Source organism: Dermochelys coriacea, chromosome 11, assembly GCF_009764565.3.
Source record: "Dermochelys coriacea isolate rDerCor1 chromosome 11, rDerCor1.pri.v4, whole genome shotgun sequence".
NCBI lineage: Eukaryota > Metazoa > Chordata > Testudines > Dermochelyidae > Dermochelys > Dermochelys coriacea.
Genome location: NC_050078.2, coordinates 76,619,778 through 76,638,443, shown reverse-complemented (window position 1 = coordinate 76,638,443; position 18,666 = coordinate 76,619,778). Strand labels below are relative to the sequence as shown.

At 51.7% G+C, this 18,666-nt stretch overlaps 1 protein-coding gene and 1 long non-coding RNA gene across 2 annotated transcripts in view; both read left to right on the top strand.

Moving 5' to 3' along the window:
* Nucleotides 1–18,666, top strand: part of LOC119863660 (zinc finger protein 271-like) — a 79,964-nt gene that overhangs the window by 41,186 nt on the left and 20,112 nt on the right. The window lies entirely within an intron of this gene.
* On the top strand, nucleotides 6,969–18,439 carry LOC122458216. The gene is made up of 3 exons (XR_006278132.1): nucleotides 6,969–7,149; nucleotides 11,885–11,889; nucleotides 18,429–18,439. It is a non-coding gene; the product is annotated as an uncharacterized LOC122458216 (long non-coding RNA).

Here is an 18,666-nt window from a genome sequence, read left to right as displayed (position 1 = left end):
TTATTCCTACCCTTTCTCCCTTTTAATCACTTACTGATCCACAAGAGGACCTTCCCTCCTATCCCATGACTGCCTAATTTGCTTAAGAGCCTTTGGAGAGGGACCTTGTCAAAGACCTTCTGAAAGTTCAAGTAAACTATATCTACTGGCTCACCCTTGTCCACATGTTTCTTGACTCCCCTAAAGTATTCTAATAAATGAGACCTGGTTTCCATTTAGAAAAACCATGTTGACTCTTCCTCAACAAGTTGTGTTCATCTACCAGTCTGATCATTTGGTTCTTTACTGTAGTTGCAATGAATTTGCTTAGTCTTTAAAAAAAAAACCAAAAAAAAAAAAAACCAAGGAGTCCTTGTGGCACCTTAGAGACTAAGGAATTTATTTGGGCATAAGCTTTCGTGGGCTAGAATCCACTTCATCAGATGCATGGAGTGAAAAATACAGGAGCAGGTATAAATACATGAAAAGATGGGAGTTGCCTTACTAAGTGTGAGGTCAGTCTAACGAGACAATTCAATTAACAGTAGGATACCAAGGGAGGAAAAATAACTTAACAGTTGACAAGAAGGTGTGAGTAACAGTAGTGGTTTTGTAATGACCCAACCACTCCCAGTCTTTATTCAGGCCTAATGTGATGGTGTCCAGTTTGCAAATAAATTCCAGTTCTTCAGTTTCACGTTGGAGTCTGTTTTTGAAGTTCTTTTGTTGGAGAATTTCCATTTTTAGGTCTGTTATTGAGTGACGGGAGATTGAAGTGTTCTCCTACTGGTTTTTGAATGTTATAATTCCTGATGTCAGATTTGTGTCCATTTATTCTTTTGTATAGAGACTGTCCGGTTTGGCCAATGTACATGGCCGAGGGGTATTGCTGGCACATGATGGCATATATCCCATTGGTAGATGTGCCGGTGAACGAGCCCCTGATGGTGTGGCTGATGTGGTTAGGTCCTATGATGGTGTCCCTTGAATAGCTATGTGGACAGAGTTGGAATAGCATTCCCGATACTATCACGGCAAACCTGGTGGCTGAACTTTCTGACTTTGTCCTCACCCACAACTATTTCAGATTTGGGGACAATTTATACCTTCAAGTCAGCGGGGCTGATATGGGAGATCTCACGCTCCAGCAGCAACCTCCCTGGCAGCAGCCACTCCTAGAAGGACCGGCGGTGTCCCAGCAACCCCAGAGCCGGACCGCGTCTCTCCGACCACTAGCAACGCCAGCATCCCGCCAGAGATCCCGCCCCAGCACCCAACCAAAGGGAACCTGACCCACGAGATAGATGGCAGGCTGACCACGCTGCAGGCTCAAAGCCTGCACCAGATGAGGTTGAGGACCCTGAGGACCAGCGGCCGATAGTGAGGGCTGCCACACCATGGCAGACCGCCTAGACTGAGGAGCTATCTTTGACGACTTCCTTTGACGACTTTCACTTCCTCGTAGACAGGCATACCCGAGAACTGTCTGCGGAAATCGCTCCCAGGAGGAGTTCGAAGCAGGAGAACGCCCCGCCTGCCCACAGAAGGCCTGCTCTGAACCACAGCACCACCATCGGGAGCCAGAAGTAGAGACACCAGCCGCTGCTACGATCCAGCCACGGCTTCCAGGATCCAAAAGCTGTACCTGGCAAACCGCTCAAAGGCCATAAGGGAGATCCTAGACGGGCCCTTACCCTACTGCATGATCCCATCTGAGCGTCTCTATAGCTACTTCAAGGATGTATTCGACCACATAGCTGGGAACGAAGCGCAGCGCCCAGAGTGCCTCCGCCCCCTGCCCCATATTGACGAAGCAGGTGTCCTGGAGGCTGACTATATGCCCAAGGAAGTGATGGCCAGACAATCAAAAATAAAAAAATACAGCTCCTGGGAAAGAGGGCATCCCCTACAGCCTCCTGAAAAAGCAAGATCCTGGCTGCCTGGTCCTCGCCACGCTCTTCAACCAGTGCAAGCGATTCTGCCAGACTCCCAGCTCCTGGAAGAAGGCCATGAGTATACAAGAAGGGTGAGTAGGATGACCCCAGTAACTGGAGGCCCATCTCCCTCTGCTCCATGATGTACAAGCTATATGCCAGTTGCCTGGCATCGAGGATCATGGAGTGGTCGGTGAGCGGGGGAGCCATCAGCTCCATCCAGAAAGGCTTCATGTCTTGCAAGGGCTGCTATGAACACAACTTCGTCCTCCAAACCACCATCAAAACGGCCAGAAGGGCATGGAGCCAGTGCATGGTGGTGTGGCTCAACCTGCTAACGCCTTTGGGTCCATGCCTCGCCACCATATCTTTGCCATGCTCCAGGAGTTTGGGATGCCAGCAAACTTCCTTTGTGTGATCTGAGAGGTGTTCGAGGAAGGCAGCAACACCATTTGCTCGGTTGAAGGGGAGACCACCAAGATCCCGATCTGGAGCAGAGTTAAGCAGGGCTGGCCCCTCAGCCCCATCGTCTTTAACCTCACCATGGAGCCATTGCTGCGAGCGATCTCCAATGGTACAGATGGCTTCAACCTCCACGGTGAGAAGGTGAGCGACCTGGCTTACGCGGACAACTGGTCCTGACCGCAGATGACCCAGAGAGCCTCCAAAGTGTGCTAGATGCCACCAGTCGAGCAGCTGACTGGATGGGGCTCCACTTCAATACAAAACGTTCTGCAACTCTCCAAATCAATGGCAGCAAAAAGGACTCGGTGCAGACGGCGGGGTTTCAGATCCAGGGCGAGCCCGTCATCCCCCTGGCAGAAGGGCAGGCATACCAGCACCTCAGCATGCCGACGCATTTCCGTGTCTTGCAGACACCCGAGGACACAATCCAGAAGATCTTGCAGGATGCCACCAAGATTGACGCCTCCCTGCTGGTACCGTGACAGAAGATAAATGCCCTGAACACCTTCCTGATCCCCCACATCTCGTTCATCCTAAGGGGATCCGCCACGGTGAAAGTACTCCTCAACAAGGTAAACAAGATCGTCCGGCAGCTGGTGAAGAAGTGGCTGTTCCTTCCCCAGAGAGCCAGCAACGAGCTGGTCTATATCGCCCACAGGCATGGCGGTGCCAACATCCCCCACATGGGCAACCTGTGTGACATCGCAGTGATCACCCACGCCTTCCGCCTGCTGACATGTCCCGACTCCATGGTAAGGAACATTGCGGCAAACGCCCTCCATGACGCAACAAAGAAGCAGATCGGCAGAGCACCCTCCAACCAAGACATCTCCAACTTCCTGAGTGACTTCCTGGATGGCTAATTTGGACAGGACAGGCGCAACATCGCTTCACTGTGGTCCCGTACTCGCAATGCCACGCGTCGCCTGGGGAAGTGCATCGGCTGCCACTGGGAGTGGCGCGAGGAGCGCCAGGAGCTGGGAGTCCTCGTGCCACAGATCAGGTCCGATGACAATACCATCGTCACCCCGAGTGCCAGGGGCATGCTGGAGAGGACCCTGCAGGCAGCCATCCACTCACTGTACATGGAAACCCTGAAGTGTAAACCGGACCAGGGTAAAGCCTTCGAACTGACCAGCAAGTGGAAAGCCAGCAATCACTTCCTTGCCGGGGGCAGCTTCACCCATTTTGCCGACTGGCGGTTCATCCACCGTGCCTGGCTCAACTGCGTCCCGCTCAACGGAGCTGTCCGCCACGGGAACTGAGAGAAGCATTGCAGGAAGTGTGGCTACTCCAACGAGACCCTGCCCCACGTCCTGTGCAGCTGCAAGCCCCACTCCAGAGCCTGGCAGCTGTGCCACAATGGCATCCAGAACCGCTTGGTGAAAGCCATTGCACCGCGCCTGGGGAGGTCGCCGTGAACTGCACCATCCCCAGTACCGACAGCCAGTTGCGACCTGACGTGGTCCTCACCGATGAGGCCCAGAAAAAGATCATCCTCGTCGACGTCCCGTCTCCTTTGAGAACGGGACCCTGGGCTTCCGCGAAGCCTGAGCTCGTAAGCTGGAAAAATACATCCCCCTGGCCGACACCCTGAGAGTGAAGGGCTACGAGGTGCAGATGGATGCCCTGATCATCGGAGCCCTGGGCACCTGGGACCCCTGCAACGAGCTGCAGACCTGTGGGATTGGTTGATGCTATGCACGGCTCATGTGGCGCTTCACAGTCTCGGACACCATCCGATGGTCCAGGGACATCTACATCGAACACATCACCTGCCACCGACAGCACCAGGAGGTGTAAGCCGGAATGACATTGTGCATCAACTATGAGAAAGGGACCAAGAGACATTTTCCATTGGACCATATGAACTGGAACCATAAACTCACTGAACATTAAATCTCACCAAATCTCATCCATCCTCATCATCGTATCCAGTCATTATACTTCACACCTGAACATAGCCATTATATGAACAACATACCTCATACCACAATGTCTGTACTTTGACCTGTTAACCTTTTACCCCCAATTGGGGATATTGCAGATTATGTATTCCTTACGCCAGCTGATCCTAAACCAAACTTCATAGCCCTTGATAATCTGTATGTTATTCCCTGATAACCAGAAACTTCTATGCTTAAACTCTATACCATTTTCTTTTTATTTCAACATCATCTTAATAAAATTCTTATATCTGGCACATAAATACCTTGCAATGCTGGCTACAAAAGTGCCATGTGAATGCCTGTTTTCACATTCAGGTGACATTGTAAATAAGAAGTGGGCAGCATTATCTCCCGTAAATGTAAACAAACTTGTTTGTTTTAGCAGTTGGCTGAACAAGAAGTATGACTGAGTGGACTTAGAGGTTCTAAAGTTTTACATTGTTTTGGTTTTGAGCACAGTTCCTTAACAAAAAAAACCCTATATTTCTAAGCTGGACTTCCACGTAAAAGAGATAGTATTTTTTCAATTCACCTCATACAAGTACTGTAGTGCTATTTCTTTTGTTTCTTTTTAACACAGCAAATATTTGTAATCAAATATAATATAATGTGAGCACTGTACACTTTGTATTGTGTTGTAATTGAAATCAATAGATTTGAATATGTAGAAAAACATCCAAAATTATTTATAATTTTTAATTGGTATTCTGTTCAACAGTGCAATTAAAACTGTGATTAATCATTATCAATTTTTAATCGAGTTAATTTGTTTTGCGTTAACTAAGATTAATTGACAGCCCTAATGACAATTATTTTTTGAGAGGTGCATGTAAACTATTTTGCTGAATCCATGTTCCTTTGTGTAAGCAGGGGAATGGTCCCACGATTATGGGGAACTTCCTGGCTTCTGCACGACCCCGGTGAAGTGGGCTTGCAAAAGGATCTGAGTCCTCGCTCCCACTTCCTTTACCCAGAGGCCTCCCTGCCCTTGAGAACTCCCCTTCCCCTCTCCTGTCTGGCAGAGTCCTCGTAACCCCGACAAGGCTGGGCCCAGGATTCGTGGGGGGCTCGACCCCCAACCCTGCTGTACTCACCTAGGACAGGGGCTAGGGTGTCCCTACTCCGGGGTGTACTCTCTGCACTGGGCACTTCCCTGACCCTCTGATCATTACATACAATTTAAAGCAAATACAAGTTGTTTAATTAACAATTAATTTAAAAAAAGAACAAGGAAAAATGGGAAAGGTTAAAGGAAACACGTCACCTCGCCCTGGGGCAGGGAACATCACAAACAGTGTCTCTAGACGTCAGGGCAATTCACAGTCTGTTCCTTGTAGGTCTCAGGCCCCTTCTCAGGCCCCGGCTGTGCTGCAGAGATGTTGCGGGTTGGACACTTGCAATGGTGGTGGCTGCACCCCTCCAGGCTTTGGGTGGTGGGACCCTTCCTCCCAGCGTCAGCCTTGGGTTCAGATCCCCCTCCCAATCTGGCCCGCAAGGACCCTTGGCTGGGGGTGTCTTTCTGCACCGGGCCCATTGCCCAGGGTCCCCCTTGGCTGGCCCCAGTTGCTCACCACTCCTGGCTCTGTGGCTGCAGCTCTGCGCCCAGCACGAGATCTGCTCTCCCTGGGCTGGGCCTGGGGCTCTGTTGGCTGGCGCGGCTCCACCGCCCAGCTCAGCTCGGGCCCCTGCTTCCTCCTGAGCTCATCCCCACTCTGTCTGACCCAGGCAATGCCAGCTCACGCCAAGGAGGGGACCCCCACCCGGCCTCCGGCCTCCCTGATTAGCCTGCGCGGCCTGTCGTTCAGGCTGACCTGGAGCATTGGCCTCTCGCCTTTCGGCAGTGGGAGCTTGCCAACCAAGACACCCCCCCGAATGTGAGTCGGGGGACAGGCCTTCACACTGGGTGGAGTGAAAGCACATTTACAGCAGCGAACAAGGAAAGGAGACCCGGTCGGGGCCGCGGGAGGGGCCATGAGACAGTTTTGTAAACGGGGCTGAGGCTTTATGCGCACACGTGGCTGAGGAAAGATTCCTTTAAACACTAAAAATACGTCTGACCATTGTAGGTGGAGGGGTGTATGTAAAATATTTCCCTGAATCCGCGCTCCTCGGCTAGCTCAACACACAAGGCGGACGGGCAGAGCAGCCAGGCCAGGCACTGGGACGCGCCGGGCCTCTAAGAAGGCAGCCCTGGGAAGCCGGGGCTGAAACGTAGCGTCCTGGGCGAGGGAAAATGCCCCACCCCCGCCCCCGGCTTCCCCCGCCCCCTCTCTGCCGGCGCCCGCGCCCCCTTCTTGCCCCGGCTCCTGCCCCTGATCCCCCCCCGCCCGGCCTCTGCCCGCCCCCGCCGGCTTTGCCCCGGGGGCCCCAGGCCAGCAGGGCACGTGCCCAGCCCCGGGCCGGCGCCTCAGCCGACGGGAGCGAGCGGCGGGAGGCGCCGGCCCGGCCCCGCCCCCTCCCCAGCCCCGCCGTGCTCGGCGCGGGAGCGGCTGGGGCGGGGCCCGGGCTGCGCTGGGCCCGGCGCTGGGGGCGGGGCTGGAGCCGCGGGGCGGGGCGGGGCGGGGCCGGGAGGCGGGAGGCGGGAGCGGGCGGCGCTGGGGAGAACAAAGGGCCGAGCGGCTCCCGGCAGCCCCGGGCCGGGGCGGGGACGTTGCAGGGCGCTGCTGCCTCCCTCCCTCCCTCCCTCCGCGGGGAGCCCGGGCCGAGCAGCGGCCGCGCCACGGGGCTGGGCCACGGGGTGACCTTCGGGGCCGCGGCTTCTGCGCCCGGCCGAGGGGGCTTCCCCGCGGGGCCGGGCCGGGCCGGGCCGGGCCGGAGACCAGGTAACCGGGGGGCCGGGCCGGGGAGCGACTCTGCGCCGCGTCCCCGGGGCCCCGGATCCCCGCCGGGGGCGGCTCCCGCGCTGGGCCTGCGCCGGCCGGGGGCTGCCCGGGACAAGGCGGGAGCCCGTGTGAGCTGTGGTGGATTTACCCATCTCCGTGCAGCCAGGACATCACGGGGGGGGAGAAGAGCCGGGGCCCAGCCGGGGGGTTAAATCCCCCCCGATTTCACCTCTTCCCTCTCCCAGAGCGATACAATCCTCCCGCCTCCGCCCCGCCGCTCCAGAATGAGCCCGTCGGGGTGTAAAACCCCTGTCGCTTCCCCTCGCCTGCCCCGCTGAGTCCTCGGGTCTCGGCCACGGCTTTTGCCCCTTTCCCTCCCCAGCGGAGACTTTTCAATTGCCTCAGATTGGGGGGTTTCCCGCCCATGTTATCGGCAGCGATTTCTCCGTGTGCTGGGGGGAAATTGTTGCCAGGAGTCATTCGCCAATAGGGATGGGGCGATGGGGGCAAGTTGGGGGCACCGTGAGGCACGGCTGCCTCTGGGGTGGGAGCCAGCAGCAGGGTGGGGAAGCGGAGGCTGCCCAGCCCCGCTGCTTCCCCGTCTCCCCAGCCCGGACCCCTTCAGCCACCAGCTGCCAGACCCCACTGCCCACCCCCATGGCCTTCTGGCTCCTCCACTGCCCAGGGCTCCCTGTTGCTGGCACAGGGTGCCCGGGACAAGCAACCGCTGGATTCGTTGCCCGGTGTGCGTCGCCCAATAATCACAACGGGCTGGAGAAGTAGAAAAGATTATTTGAAGCTTCAAGTGCTACAGGGAGACAACAATCTCAAATCCTGTACACCAGTGGAAGCAGTTACACATATTTTAGACATTCATTCTTTAGCATACTTATCCAATAGCAAGCTGCCCTGAGTATCCATATAGCCAATCTGGTATACCAGCCCGTTCCCCTTTTTCCTCTTATCTATTCCCCCATATATGGAGTTGTTTGTGCAGCATTATCTAACATTCCTGTCCTGCTTGAGCTAATCTTGCTCCAGCCAGTCTGCGCCTGCAATGAACTGTTGCAAACTGCTGTAACTGCTGTGAGTATCTCTGGGCAGAAAAGGGAGGGGGGGCCATCTGGGCCTAGAGCGAGGGGGCTTCTATCCCCTTGAGTTACCTAGTGGCCATGCCCAGTGTCCCCAAGAGCCCCGTGAATGTCAGGCAAGGGGGACCCATCGCCTTGTGCTGTTTGTTGTACATTGCTGGATAATGCCTGCTGGGGCACTCGCCTCTGGAGCATCTCGGAGCAGCAGGGTGCAGCATCCCAGAGCTCGTCTCCCCCGGGGTCCCCTGCAGGCCCCGGCCGGCTTGCGGGGGATTCCGTGGTCGGCCGCCGGGCCGAGTCCCAAAGTCTCTGTGAAGCCTGCCGGGGTATTAGAGTCCAACAAAGAAGCAGTCTGCGTCTCCTCGCTAGGGCTTCAGCCCCAGCTCTCGGCCCTTTACATTCAGCCCTTGGTTCAGGCTCCCAAACGAGGCCTGTCCCCTTCTGGGGGTTTACACCATTTTCCCTGTTGCCAGGGGAACCCCAGTCCAGCCGTTGCCCCAGGTTCCAACCTGGGGACCCTAGACCCAGCAGCCATGTCCTGCCCGCTCCAGCCCATCGCTGCGATTCCCTGGGCCGCCTCCGACAGGGCCCTTGTATCTGCAGCCCTGTCGCGGGGCGCCATCCTCGCTTCTTCTCTCTCACCGGGCCCGGGAAGAGCCCCCCGGCTTTCCTCCTTCAGTCCGGCCAGGGCCTGAGCTGCTGGGCCCCTGCTGCCCCTTTGCTCCCAGTGGCTGCTTCTGGGAGGCCTGTGGAGGCCCTAGAGAGACCCAGAGGACCCACCTCGGCTGTTTCCTGGCGCAGGATGTTGTGATCTTGTGGGCTCTCTTGTAGGGAGCGGCAAAGGCCAGCTGCATCCCATCACAAATCCCCTGAAATGTTCCCGCTTTTCCCTCCAGTTCTTCAATGTCGACGTAAAGTCCCCTCAGATGTTGCTGTTTTTCTCTTGTATTAGGACATGTTTAGTTTTTGCCCCATTTTCTCCTCCGTTCTGAAATATTGACAGAAAATTCCTGGACACTTTGCCCCATTTTTCTCTCTCGTTATCTATGATTTATTATCCCCTGAGATTTTCCCCATCTAATCATGTGATATTAACATCAAATCTCCTCAGATGTCATTTTCTTAAATATTGATTAATATAAAATCCTTGTACATTTTTCTCTTTCTCTCCCTAATGATCAATATTGTTATGAAATCCACTCCGATTTTACCTTTTATCTTGTATCAACTATTGATATAAAATCCCTCAGACTTTTCCACTTTCCTCTAACTTGTGACAAATTCCTCATATTTGCTCCCTTTTCTTTTTAATTACTGAACACTGATGTCACATTTCAGATTTTAGCATTTCCCATTAATTATAAATTATTGAATTAAAAAAAATCCTCTTAGGCTTGGAGGTGTTCTCCATATTGTTCAGACCCTTCTCTTGTTTGGAGGGAACTTGTTGCCCTGAGTCATTCTCCATAGTGGAGGTTGCAGAGGGGTTAAATTCCCCAGTGATCAACTTTCCTCCTCACATTGAGAATCATTTGTTTCCCCCTTTGTCTCCCTTAAAATCCACAGGGTTGCTGATCAGGGTGACTTGCCCCACTTCAGCTACACATCCCAGGCAGGGCCTCACACCATCTGGGCCTCTCACTATCCCATTTCGGGGTAGCAGCCGTGTTAGTCTGTATCCGCAAAAAGAAAAGGAGTACTTGTGGCACCTTAGAGACTAACAAAGGTGCCACAAGTACTCCTTTTCTTTTTACATTATCCAATGTCTCCCAGACCCTGACTGACTTTTCCTTTCCCCAGACAGTGCGAGACATTAATTCCCTTCAGCGGGCTGCTCTGTGCGTGGGTGGGTCCCTGTTCCCCTTGGCAGCACCCAGAGCAGCTGAGACGCTCCATCCTCCTGTACTAACTCCTCACTTTCCGATAGCTGCTTTCACCAGAAGGGTCCCCAGAGCTGGTGGTGAACGGTCACCATGAGGGGTCTCTTCCTGCAGTGCTGAGACCCAGCCACCTCTGGGGTGGGTCCAGGGTGGCCATTATTAGCCAGTGACAGGGCAAGGAAGTTTAGTGAATCGCCTGGCTCCTCCATCCCCTCCTGTGTCCTGTTAAAGCAGCATTGCCCAGGGCTGTGTGAATGGCTGGTCGGGGGCAGTGATAACTTTCTCTCCATTGATCAAATACTAATATAAAATCACCACAAATTTTGTTTCTCTCCCCATTCAGAACTGTAGGATGTTCAGGGTTTGGAGGGAAGATAGTTGCTCTGAGTCCTTGCCCCAGATGTGGTGAGCGGGGGAGGAGGGAAGGCCTGAAACCTCCCCTCCCGGGATGTGTTTAAATAGATTTTGGCATCCTCCCTCCAGTGTCACATTTCTGGTCTCATTGACTCCAGAGTTGCTGCAAGGAAGGAAAAGGAGTGACTCTGGATTAACATGGGAGCAGATAAGATTGGGGAAGTGGTGTCCTTAGTTGCTCTCACCAGAGGGCTCTGGCTGTTGCTAAGGGAAAAGAGGCTGCTCTCTCTGTCTCTCTTTACTCAAAGTATCAGGGTTGAGTTTCTTGGGTGGGATGGTGCTGCCTCCCCTGGGATCTGGGAGCCCAGGCTGAGCTGCTGCTGCTCCTCAGCAGGTTTGTGCTGTGGAGAGACCTTCATGAAAGGCTCCTCCCTGCCTAGTCCCGGCGGGGACTTCCTCTAGTGGCTGGAACTAGTCCCCTAAGGCAGCCCAGGCTCTGCCAACCTCAACTGCTGAGCCAGAGACTCCAGGTGACTGAGAGCGACCGGGGGATGGTCAGAAAAGTGACTGCACAAGTGTCACCAGGAGCCTTGGATCTCCCAGCCCCTGGGAATCTGCTACTTGTTGTTAATGCACCTGTGGGGGGGATCTGAGCTGCCTTAACAACACTGAGCCATTGATCTCCTGCCAGGATCTGCCCAGTGGCAAAGATGGGAATTGAGGAGGGGAAAGAGACCAGCTCTGTGGGGTTCCCCTTTGTGTATCTGGGGTGTGGAGGTGCCAGGCAGAGAAGGGTGGGAGAAGGACAGAGATGGAGGGAGAGACAGTATGAGTTGGGAGCAGTCAGGAAATTGTCTGGGCGTGGGGGAGGAGAAGAGCTTGAAATCCCCTGTGATTTTGCCACTTCCCTCTGAAAGATTTATAAAATCTACAGAGAAATGTGATGGAATCGGGAGCAATTATCAAATATGGATATAAAATCTGTCAATATTTCAGTCTTTTTTCTCAAATTATTTATAATTTCTCCATTCAGCTTTTGTCCCATTTTCTCTCCAATTCTCCGGTGTCAATTTAAAATCTCCTCAGATTTGGGGTGTTTCCTACCCCTTGGATCTGCAGTGCTTTGTCCTTGCTTGGTAGGGACTTGTTGCCCTGAGCCATTCCCCGGGATGCCCATTCTCTACTGGAAACAGGGCATGGAAGGGAGAAACAAATCTCCCACATGGAGACCACCCAGGCCCTGGTTACCCAGTCCCAGCTGCTGCCCCTGACCATGACCCAACCCTGCTCCCCCCATTCTCACTGCCAGTCATCCCTGCTGCTACCCCCTCCCACTGCCAGGGAACCTCCCAGCTCCATCCCCCTTCCTTTCCCCTTTCAAGTTGCCTTGTGTGGGCCTGTGAATGGCAGGCAGGGTGGGGAACCATCCTTTTCTGTTTGGTTATTGAACATCCATATTCCCTGACAACTTCATTAATGCAGTGCTAAGGGTGCCCAGTGCTGTCCTGAGCCCTTCCAGCAGGTCGAGTTCAACAACACTCAAACCTCTCAAAAGTATGAAATCCAGAGTGAAGGTCCATGCCTGTGCAACCTTAACTCTGCCCCCTTGGAATTGGCAATAGCCACTGGGCATTATCCACATGTACTCCAGCTGTATTCACTGGGCTATGTGAAGCTGTAGTGAATGGCAGAGGCATTAATTGGAGTAGCTGGGTAGAGGTGTGATTGTGAGGTGAGGAAAGCTGGAGATTAATTTGAGGATTGGCGCAGAGCTGTGGTTGTGAATGAGGAGCTGTGGGTCTGAGTTCCCCTGGCCTGACGGAGGGGAAGAGGTGCATGTGTACCCTGAGCATCCAGTCTACATCATATGCACGCTACGTTGTGTAGTTTGTCAGTACAGGGCTCTCCCTGCCATGAGGATTGTCAGCCGTGGGGTGGGATAGGAGAGCTGTCTGTGTGTTTAATGATGGATGAGTGAAAGAGTGTTGGAGGAAAATCCAGTGACTGTGTTCCTATAAGCTGTGCCATTGGGCGGCTGCCCAGGAGAGATTCAAGTGCTGTGCAGTTGATTAGCAGAGCCATGCACATGCAGCCGGCAGCGTGTGTTCAGATGCCCCTTGCCCCCGCTGCTTTGCAGCCACATTGCTCCTGCAGCTGCCCCTGGGACCCTCCTGCTGGCTGTGCAGAGTTGGTGGTGGAGAGAGAATTGATGTTGGGGGTCCCCCTCCCACATCCTCAGTACCCCATCTCCGCAGAGCAGGGTAGAGGGGACAGGGCTCAGAACTTGCAGCAGCTTTGAAGTCTGAACAAGCCTTGGGGTGTGTGAGTGTCTTAAGAGACAATGCATGGTCTCCCAGAGACTTCCCTAGTAGCCAGCACACGGGTTGGGGGTGGGTGGGTGTGTGTGTGTGTCTCTCTCTCTCTCTCTCTCTCTCTCTCTCTCTCTCTCTGAGAGAGAGTTTTCCCCCTCTGTGGGGACATGGTTCAGGAGGAGAGCTTTCAGTGTGTGCCTTAAAGAGACAGCGGACGGGCATCTCTCAATCTTCCCCAGCAGCCAGCACACATACAGTCTCTTTGTGAGTCACACATCTCCCAATACTGTTGTTGTTGTTACTTCTTGGTACTTCCTGCAATGCACATACATTTTCTGTAATTTTATTCTTTCAAAGTATGTTATTTTAGTTTTTTGAATGATCTGTGCATTGCATAATTTTTATTTCTCTCTTCTAGTTAGGTTTAATTTTTTGAGTAGTTGAGTTCTAAAATGCCTAACTTGTCCTGGCTGGAGTAATTATCCCTATTGGTAACTTTTAAAAAATAATAAAAAAAAATTAAATATTATATTAAGCAAAAAGAAAAGGAGTACTTGTGGCACCTTAGAGACTAACAAATTTATTAGAGCATAAGCTTTCGTGAGCTACAGCTCACTTCATCGGATGCATTTGGTGGAAAAAACAGAGGAGAGATTTATATACACACACACAGAGAACATGAAACAATGGGTTTATCATACACACTGTAAGGAGAGTGATCACTTAAGATAAGCCATCACCAACAGCAGGGGGGGGAAGGAGGAAAACCTTTCATGGTGACAAGCAAGGTAGGCTAATTCCAGCAGTTAACAAGAATATCAGAGGAACAGTGGGGGGTGGGGTGGGAGGGAGAAATACCATGGGGAAATAGTTTTACTTTGTGTAATGACTCATCCATTCCCAGTCTCTATTCAAGCCTAAGTTAATTTTATCCAGTTTGCAAATTAATTCCAATTCAGCAGTCTCTCGTTGGAGTCTGTTTTTGAAGCTTTTTTGTTGAAGTATAGCCACTCTTAGATCTGTGATCGAGTGACCAGAGTGATTGAAGTGTTCTCCAACTGGTTTTTGAATGTTATAATTCTTGACGTCTGATTTGTGTCCATTCATTCTTTTACGTAGAGACTGTCCAGTTTGGCCAATGTACATGGCAGAGGGGCATTGCTGGCACATGATGGCATATATCACATTGGTAGATGTGCAGGTGAACGAGCCTCTGATAGTGTGGCTGATGTGATTAGGCCCTATGATGGTATCCCCTGAATAGATATGTGGACAGAGTTGGCAACGGGCTTTGTTGCAAGGATAGGTTCCTGGGTTAGTGGTTCTGTTGTGTGGTGTGTGGTTGCTGGTGAGTATTTGCTTCAGATTGGGGGGCTGTCTGTAAGCAAGGACTGAGGAGGGAGTCTACATAGCCAGACAATTCTGCTGTCAGGGTGCCAATGCCTGAGATGAATAGGTCGGAGTATGAACAAGAGGCTACTAGGCAGCTCTCCAACACCACTTTCTACAAGCCATTACCCTCTGATCCCACTGAGAGTTACCAAAAGAAACTACAGCATTTGCTCAAGAAACTCCCTGAAAAGGCACAAGAACAAATCCGCACAGACACACCCCTGGAGCCCCGACCTGGGGTATTCTATCTGCTACCCAAGATCCATAAACCTGGAAATCCTGGACGCCCCATCATCTCAGGCATTGGCACCCTGACAGCAGGATTGTCTGGCTATGTAGACTCCCTCCTCAGGCCTTTCGTTACCAGCACTCCCAGCTATCTTCGAGACACCACTGATTTCCTGAGGAAACTACAGTCCATTGGTGATCTTCCTAAAAACACCATCCTAGCCACTATGGATGTAGAAGCCCTCTACACCAACATTCCACACAAAGATGGACTACAAGCCGTCAGGAACAGTATCCCCGATACTGTCACGGCTAACCTGGTGGCTGAACTTTGTGACTTTGTCCTGACCCATAACTATTTCACATTTGGTGACAATGTATACCTTCAAATCAGCGGCACTGCGATGGGTACCCGCATGGCCCCACAGTATGCCAACATTTTTATGGCTGACTTAGAACAACGCTTCCTCAGCTCTCGTCCCCTAATGCCCCTACAATACTTGCGCTACATTGATGACATCTTCATCATCTGGACCCATGGAAAAGAAGCTCTTGAGGAATTCCACCATGATTTCAACAATTTCCATCCCACCATCAACCTCAGCCTGGACCAGTCCACACAAGAGATCCACTTCCTGGACACTACGGTGCTAATAAGCGATGGTCACATAAACACCACCCTATATCGGAAACCTACTGACCGCTATTCCTACCTACATGCCTCTAGCTTTCATCCAGATCATACCACTCGATCCATTGTCTACAGCCAAGCGCTACGATATAACCACATTTGCTCCAACCCCTCAGACACGGACAAACACCTACAAGATCTCTATCATGCATTCCTACAACTACAATACCCACCTGCTGAAGTGAAGAAACAGATTGACAGAGCCAGAAGAGTACCCAGAAGTCACCTACTACAGGACAGGCCCAACAAAGAAAACAACAGAACGCCACTAGCCATCACCTTCAGCCCCCAACTAAAACCTCTCCAACACATCATCAAGGATCTACAACCTATTCTGAAGGACGAGCCGTCGCTCTCTCAGATCTTGGGAGACAGACCAGTCCTTGCTTACAGACAGCCCCCCAATCTGAATCTGGGGAGCAGGCTCCGTGTCTGAGTGTAGAAGAGCTGTAGGTAGGTCCTGCTCAGTGCCACTCACCTAAAACCAGATTCTGTCTCAGCAAAGGGGAGGTGTTTGACTCTGAGCTGCAGCTGACGGGAGCCCTATTACCCGAGTAGTATGTGGGGTTCCTGCTGCAGGGTGGAGCTAGTGGTGCTCGTGTCACTGCTCTTGGAGCTCCACTGTTGGGTATAGTAGCAGAAAGGGCAGCGTGTGGGTTCAGCAGACCTCGAGGTTGTCCACAAGGACCACAGGCTCGGTTCGGTGGCCAAGGTGCTCGGCCAGGTTTACTGTTGACAAAGAACACACTGTAGGAAAACCTACATTTCATATGTTAGTTAGGGGCTAGGATTAGAAGCAGAGTTCTCATTTCTGTTGCTTAGCAACCATATCTGCAAAAACGTTGAGTCTCTTCAGCTGTTGCATTCCTGAAGCGTTGGAATAGTTACTTTACTGGACTAGTTTAAGTAAAGTTACCACCTTACGTAGTTTAGTGATGGTTTTTAGTTGCTCCGTTGCTTCCTGCTACAGGGGTTTGTGCAATAACTATAACCTTGAAAACCAGGAGGGCAGAAGTGAGGAGAGAGCAGGTGAAAAGCAATATAGGAAGAAAGGGAGACATGAGTCGGGAGAGATTAACTAACTCTGTGTGGTCATTTTAAAAGTACAGACAGCAGCAGTGAGCTTGGCAAACTGAGAGAGGATATAAAGGAAAACTTAGCCAGTATGTTGTTGCGGGCACAAAAGCCCGAGGCAAGCAACAGCTGGATTCGTTGCCCGGTGTGCGTCGCCCAATAATCACAAAGGGGTGGAGAAGTGGAAAAGTTTATTTGAAGCTTCAAGTGGTACAGGGAGACAAAATCTCAAATCCTGCACACCAGTGGAAGCAGTTACACATATTTTATACATTCATTCTTTAGCATACTTATCCAATAGCAAGCTGCCCTGAGTATCCATATAGCCAATCCGGTATACCAGCCAGTTCCCCTTTTCATCTATTTCACCATTTATGGAGTTGTTTGTTCAGCATTATCTAACATTCCTGTCCTGATTGAGCTAATCTTGCTCCGGCCAGTCTGCGCCTGCAATAAACTGTTGCAAACTCCTCAGCGTGACTGCTGTGAGTATTTCCGGGCAGAAAAGGGAAAGGGGAGGCCATCTGGGCCTAGAGCGAGGGGGCTTCATCGACACTTGAGGTCTTCCATCCCCTTGAGTTACCTAGTGGCCATGCCCGGTGTCCCCAACAACTCCCTCTTTTGAGAATACTCAACAGCCTTGTCTGAGTTTTCTCACTGGGCTCTTATCTTTTTACAAGGGGACTTTTCATAAGCACTTTGTGGTAGCCCTGAAGGGAATGCATTACCATGTTTTTTACAAGGGCTCTGACACATGATATTGCACAACATAACACCATTAATATGATTAAGACAGGAAGAAAACTTTTCAACAACAGACTAAATAAACCACCAAGCCAAGATGACAAAACCCAGCCTGAAAACAAGGCTTGCAACCAATCACTCTCGGGGGCAGTGTAAACAGCCTGTGCTCCAGATGGGGCATGGGCCTCAGCCTGTACCACCTTATCATAAATCTCATAACTGCTGTCATTTATATATACACAACATCGGGACCCGACGAGGGCACAAACACCCCGTTTGGATGCCAAAAGGTAGTCCAAGGCCAGCCTGTTTTGGAGGGAATACGTTCTGAGCTGCTGTACCTCCTTATTTAATGTTACTATTGTTGACCCTAGACCACAATGTTACTATTGCTGACACTAGATCACAAATCGAGTCCTCTGAAAAAGTAGCCTTAGAACTAAGCACTATTTGAAGCCTTACAATATAGTGGCCTATGCATGCCAAGGCTGGCCTGGTAGTCAGTGGCACAATTCCCAGTATGGAGCACCCTGTAAGCTTTTCAGTTGTGAGGGGATTCTTAGCATTGCCCTCCAAGGCTGCAGGGTCTCCTCTCATGACTCAAAAGCGGTATCTCAGGTATTCCTAATCTTTCCTTTGGGCAGTGTGGTGGTTATTGAAAGATAAGGAACTCCATAAGCTATATAACAGCTACCTGACCAATTAGGCTTACAAGATATTGCCAGCCTTCGGCCACATTCAAAATAGTGACCCTGTAGGGCCCAGTAAGGATTGTTTCTTAGAGGGATTCCTGGGATATTTAAGGCCGCTTTTCCAAACAATTCATATGCCCCCAGGGGGGCTTCCCATCCTCCCGAGTGGGCACAAGGGGGGGTATTCCTAATTGTGCCTTTCAAATTGCACTCACCATAAGGACCGCTGTAAACCTGCCATTGGCTTGCTATAGTGGAAATATTAACTGAACGGCAATTTATATTTCCTGACCCTCCTTTTGTGGAAGGATCATTTGTAAGAGTTTCCCCAAAAGGGGAGGAACCATTACATCCACACTGTTGACCTCCCCTCTTGGTTTTTATCCAATATCCATCGGCCCACTGTGTAATAACAGAGGAGCTCCTTTCCACAGGACACCTATAGTGATCAGATTGGTTTCGGGTAAAACAAAACACTCCCTCAGTGAGCCCGGCAACTGCATACTCCTGATCCTGGTAGGTAGCTTGCTGCAAAGAGATCTTATCCCAGAACGGTGAGTCCGTTCGATTTCTACTTTCCTGCTCTTTGGTGGCGGCTAATTCTGCTAGGGTTAAGGGCAGCATGACAAGGGGCACGCCTGTTCTGGGGGGAAGTGGAGTTGGAGCACGCACCCAGCAATCAGTTTGGTTTGTTAAAGTAGCAACATGGTGCGCAAGTAAAACAAAGGAATTATGTTCCCGATATGCACAGTTTAAAAATAACAGCATAGAAAATAACAGGGTTACACGATTAATTATTACCGGGGTCCTCCCGGTCCAAGGTTTCCAGTTTTTGAGTGGGCCCATTTTGGCGGTAAGGTGCCCGCTGTTTGTGTCTCTTAAACAGTAACTTTAGCCCGAGATTGTCACTAGATGAGGAGTCAACGGGGTGGACGGTCCACTGCTTTGCTGATGAAGGGGTGGGTACTGCCTTCAGACGCGAGTGATGGATCCAGTTCTTCTGTCCCTCGACCTTTGCCGCCGTATGGGAGATCAGCAGGACAATGTAGGGTCCTTTCC